Below are 6,106 nucleotides of genomic sequence, written 5' to 3' on the forward strand. Positions count from 1 at the left end.
GAAGAACTTATGCCTTAACTGATATCCTTGAAAAGCACGCTTATTTCTTCTCTTATTGTGAAAAAGGTCGAACTTGATATTCTTTGAGCTATCTTTCCTTTTACCATTTTTATACTATTATTATTGTTATTGGATATTGAAATTGAATAGTGGATTTTATCGAGCCCGTCATTGCTTTCAGCTCGAGGTTAGGCTTGTCGCTTATTGAGTACATATGGTCGGTTATACTCATACTGCACTTTACACTTTATATGCAGATCCAGGTACTGCTGGGAGAGGTGATTTCTAGGGTATGTCACCGATATCAGCTTCGAAAGATTTTGAGGTAGCCTTTGTTCCGTTTGTAGGCCTTGGAGTCCTTTTTCTCTCAGTTTATATTATTATTGTTTTATCTTTCAGACACTTCTGTATTTTGGAATCAGACTCTATATTTAAATTATAAAGCTCATGTACTCATTGACACCAGATCATGGGACGACTTTAGTTGTGATATTGCTATTGGCTTTAGATATTTTTTATTATTCCGTTGTTGCGACTATTTATTTTTGTTATTTAACTTTGTTCTTGCTTATTAAATGTTGGATTTCCTAGCAAGCAGTGTTAGGCGGTGTCATGGATTTAGTGGAATTTGGGTTCGTGACAAGTTGGTATCAGAGCACTAGGTTGTTTAGGTCTCATGAGTCATGAGTAAGTCTAGTAGAGTCTTGCAGATCGATACAGAGACATTTGTACTTGTCTTCAAGAGACTACAGGGCTATTTACCTCTAAGTTTGAATCCTTGATTTTAAATTCTCTCACAGATGGTGAAGACACAATCGTCTGGCACAGCTGAGTGACGAGCTTAAAACACACAGTTAAATATGTTCGCTAGTCGAATATAGTATAATATAATATCGTATCCACAAGGATTGGATTTAAACAGTGTTTTCGTAGTTCCTAGTTTAATTTCTATCCAAGATGATCAACAATTTGGAATTATGTGATTTAAAACTAAAATTAACTAAGATTCTAAACTATTGACTAGTGACAAACAACACAAGTAATAAGCAAGGGAAGATATCAATGGGAGAAAATAGGGTTGATCGGATAGGTGTAAGACAAGTGTTTGAGATGCAACTCTAGGCAATTCACTTCTAATGTTTAAGTGATTCTCTCAAATTCACTCAATTATTAGTTCAACCATTTAGTTGAAACTCCTCTCTCGATTAAGTATCAACCTCACAAGATAAACCAATTTACGCTCGGTGAAGATATGCAAGAATTCATAGTGAATTGGTCTTTAGGAGAACCTCTCTCGATTACCCTCCTAACTAGGTTTAATCAACAATTCAACTAGACTCTTCCGATTACTAAGAATAATTAATGAATTCTCCCAACAAAATAGAATGCAAAAATATCACAAGTTATGCCTCTCTCATTTACATGAACTAGTGAATATAGATGCAACGATTAAAACATCCAAAATGATTCAATACATAAAACTAGAGTTATAATCCATAAACAAATATCAATATACCAAATTCATCAAACCCTAAAGAGAACTACTCGATAGATATGGAGAAATTCATCACAAATATGTTCAAGTTAAAGGAAAACATATAATGATCTAAACTCTTGTCTTGAGTGAGGATTGAATGATGAAATCCTTATGTATTTTTCTTCTCCACCTCCTCCTTAGCATCCATAGGTCTAAGATGTGTCAAAAGTCTATAAAATAACGTTTACATGTATTTATACTAAGTAGGGTCGGCCCAAATGAAACTACCTTCTTCTAGCCGAAATAGGATTGTGACTGTAAAAATTGCACAAGCGCGCCGCATGGGGCGACGTGCCATGCGGGGTGGTAGTGGTATTTGTCAGAGAGCATGAAAAACTGAAAAGTAGCAGAATTGGATAGTCGCGGTATAACACGCGCCGTCCCACGCCCCACGCACCGCGCCGCGTGCCGCCCCACGCACCGCCCCATGCACCGCGACTGTGGTGATTTCTCAGAGCTTGGTTTTTTGCTTTGTTTTTGAAGTCCAGACGTTGTTCTTGACCCCCGAATGCGATCTTGGCTTAATCCTTTGGGCTTTTACTCAGACTTCAAAGCTCCAAATAGCTCAAATTATCTCCATAACATCTACATCACTTGAAATCACCCCTACAAGGCATAAAATACACAATTAGTGCAAAACATTAGCGATTAAAGCTTGAACTCAATTAAAATGCAGTAAATTATAGTGCAATAAGCGACTAAAATACGAGATTATAGCCGACCATCACTGAGCAGGTGTTGGTGCCACAGGCTAGGGTCATGGGAGGCCGTAGTCGAGGCAGAGGTAGAAGCGGAGCACATATTGCAGCTAGAGCCCCTGCTCATGCAGTAGCTGTGGAGCCACCAGTAGCTACTGCTAAGGAGCAAGTTCATAATTATGTGGAGCTTTGGGTACCAGCTTAGGTTCCTCAGGTCTTATTTGTTTCGCCAGCCATTTAGGATGCTTTGATCCACATGTTTGGTTTGTTCAATAGTTTGGCTTAGGCCGGAGCATTTCCTACTATACCAGCTACTTACCAAGCAGGAAGCTGAGTGCAAACTTTAGCTACATGTATCCCAGAGCAAGTGGTCCATAGTTATTAGACTCCTACAATGTTACCGGTCGGGGGAGTTTAGCCTACTATTGTCGCGAAACTTGAGGATAAGACTGTGATGTCAACTAATGAGTTGAAGAGGTTAGATAAGTTCACAAATTTGCGTCCTCCTCACTTCATTGGTACACCTTTAGAGGATAATCAGGGATTCTTGGATCATTGTCATTAGATTCTACACAATTTAGGACTAGTTAAGTTTAATGGAGTTGACTCACCACCTTCCAAATGCAGGGTCCGGCCAAGAGGTGATGGCATATTTGTGAGATGGATCGACCATCAGAATCACCTCCTCGTACATTGGCTCAATTTTCTAGAGTCTTCAAAGAGTAGTTTGTGCCACACACCAGGAGAGAGGAGCTAAGGAGACGGTATGAGTACCTACAGCAGGGTCAGATGTCAGTTACTCATATGAGATAAGGTTTACAGAGTTGTCTCGTCATGCTACTACCTTGATACCAAATGAGGAGGAGAGGGTGAGGATATTCATTGAGGGTCTTCACTAAAGTATTTGCCTTGCTATGGTAAGAGTGATCGAGATCGGGACTGCTTTTCATTAGGTTATGTGGAGATAGTGAGTCGTGTTGAGCACATCTGTAGTGAGGCCAGGGAGATTATGCAGGGTAGGGACAAGAGGCCCCGATATTCAGGTCTATCTCCGCTCTCAATGTGCCTATGATGTAGCACTTTTCGGGCTATTAGCTAGTGTGTATCATCTTACGAGAATAGAGGATGGTGTGGATCAACCAGAGGAGGTATGCATAAAAGTATTTGCCTCCAGGAGGAATCCTAGAAATCCTTTTGTTTTCTGGGTTTGAAAAAGTGTGGATTTTCAAGAACGAGAATCATATGATATATTGGGAATCTCTTATGATAATCATCCACGCTTGAAACATATCTTAATGCCTGAAAGTTGGATAGGATGGCCCTTACGTAAGGATTATATTGCCCCCAATTTTTATGAAATACAAGATGCTCATTGAATGATAAGAAAGCTATTTCCACTTAGACAATTTCAGATATTCAAGGATTGCACGTTCTGTTCTAGATTAAGCAGGTCTAATTTAGGGAATTATCGATAGGCTAACAAAAAAAGACAATTAGGGATTCATTGGAATTCTCACATTTATTTGGAAGATACTTATTTCTGATGGGTCACACCAATAGGATGAACCAAATGAGTTCTACATCATGATATTTGTACTGCGCATATTACTTAGATGGGTTCTAGAAAGGCATATAGGAAGGAATGGAGAAATACGGAATGAAGAAATCAAATATGAAAGAAAAGACAAAGAAATGTTAGAATATCAGATTCTATTTCTTTGAATTTGAGCTGAATCTTGTCGATTTCAAACCCCCTAGATTCGGATTCAACTTTTGAGCCTTTCAATAATTAACCAATTTAACCTTTCAGATATGTGTTATGTATTCAAATTCGGTTGAACGAGAGGAGAAAAAAAGAGGAGGTAGAATCCAATTCTTTTAGATACTTTATCTAAGGAACTCTACCCATCTAGAACATAGATGGGGTATATCTCGCCAAACTGGATAAAGCTATTATTCTAATCTAGACTCTAAAGAATATGTATGCTGATCCATATCAATTAATTAGAAATTAATTCGAGAGAATAGAGACCCATACAAATTAATCATGTGCCAGGAACCAGATTTGACCTGGTGACACGAGGATTTTCAGTCCTTTGCTCTACCAACTAAGCTATCCCGGCTATTCCCACTGTAGTATCCTCATTTTACTAGAGAACTGGGGTCTATGTCAATTACAAGGACAAAAGTAGAGTAAATTTTTTATGAAAGTCGGGGAATTTCTTCGATCTTCAAAAAGATGACTTTGTAAGTTTTAGTATGAGTAATGATATTGATAGGGAATCATTCAACTGGGGATTCCTTGCTCAAAGATGTTCATTTCTATGTGTATAATATATATCACAAAACTTGTGATAAGAGAAATCCATTTACGCTCAAAACCATTTCTAAAAGAATAGAATGAATGAGAAAGATAAGGAATTTGGAACTGCTAAGGAAAGGGGGTCGGATAAATAGTTGGGGAGTGAAAGTCAACGGATTTTCCTCTTACTATAAATTTCCTTATTGCCGGTATTGACATGTAGAATGGGACTCTATCTTTATTCTCGTCCGATTAATCAGTTCTTCAAAAGATCTATCAGACTATGGAGTGAATGGTTTAATCAATGAATATTCGATTCTTTCTTCAATGTAGAATGGATTCACACCAATTCTTCTATTTTTTATAGAAAAAATAAGGATTTGGGTCATCATTAATCATTTGATATATATTCAATACGTATGTATATATGTTTATCCTTCACTTCATTCTTTTTCTTTCTAAAGTTTCGATGTAAAGATTCCTCTACCTACGTATTTAACTCCATTTGTTAGAATAGCTTCCATTGAGTCTCTGCACCTATCCTTTTTTCCTGAACCTTTGTTTGTTTCTGGAAAATAGGATTTGGCTCAGGATTGTCCATTTTTGTTAATTCTAGGGTTTCTATGAATTTGAAAGTGATCACTTAGTAAGTTTCCATACCAAGGCTCAATCCAATTAAGTCTGTAGCGTCTACCGATTTCGCCATATCACCCTTTCTTTTTGAGATTAGGATCTCGTTGTGATGTCATTCCTTTTTCTTTTTCTTTCATTTATAATGGAACCATTGAATTTATTAGACACCGATTCCTAGTACCTTTGGTAGTGACTCGACTGGAGGCTGAGGTCGATCTATGCCATTCTAGTAGGCCAGATTATCACTAGTTCATAGGGTTCGAATCAGTCCCCTACAGTTATTTCCAGTCAGAGGTTGTTATGAGTATGGAGAGTTAGGGCATGTCAAGAAATACTACCCCATCTTCGCAGAGGTCCAGTGCAGTAGGGAGGTTAGACTATGATTTTTGCACATTTTGCTACACTATCTGCTCAACCAGCTCGGGTAGAGGTTATTCAGGACATGGTCATCCTAGAGGGGGAGCTCACTCTAGTGGAGGTTAGGCTAGATGCTATGCGTTTCCAGGGAGGAACAAGGTTGTTGCTTCCAATGCAGTGATTATATGTATTATTTGTATGCCACAATGATGTTTCAGTATTGTTTGATCCTGGTTCTGCTTATTCATACATTTCATCTTACTTTTCCTCTTGTCTGGATATGCGTCATGGTTCTTATGATGCTTCTATGCATGTGTCTACACCTGCTGGCAATTCTATTTTGGTGGATCGAGTTTATCCATCATATGTGGTCACTATTTGTTGTTTCGAGATGAGGGCAGACTTCCTATTATTAGATATGGTAGATTTTGATTTGATCTTGGGTATGGATTGGCTATCTTTCTACCATGTTATTATTGATTGCCACACTAAGACCGTGACATTGACTATCCCAGGGTTGCCGAGGTTGGAGTTGAAAGGTTCTTTGGGTTGTACTCCCAGTAGAGTGATTTCATTCTT

At 38.2% G+C, this 6,106-nt stretch overlaps 1 non-coding gene across 1 annotated transcript; it reads right to left on the reverse strand.

The window, feature by feature from the left end:
* Positions 1 to 4,285: 4,285 nt before the first annotated feature.
* On the reverse strand, positions 4,286 to 4,358 carry TRNAF-GAA (transfer RNA phenylalanine (anticodon GAA)). Its single transcript has one exon. It is a non-coding gene; the product is annotated as a tRNA-Phe (tRNA).
* Positions 4,359 to 6,106: the final 1,748 nt, after the last annotated feature.

This window comes from Nicotiana tabacum, chromosome 6, assembly GCF_000715075.1.
Source record: "Nicotiana tabacum cultivar K326 chromosome 6, ASM71507v2, whole genome shotgun sequence".
NCBI classification, from domain to species: domain Eukaryota; kingdom Viridiplantae; phylum Streptophyta; class Magnoliopsida; order Solanales; family Solanaceae; genus Nicotiana; species Nicotiana tabacum.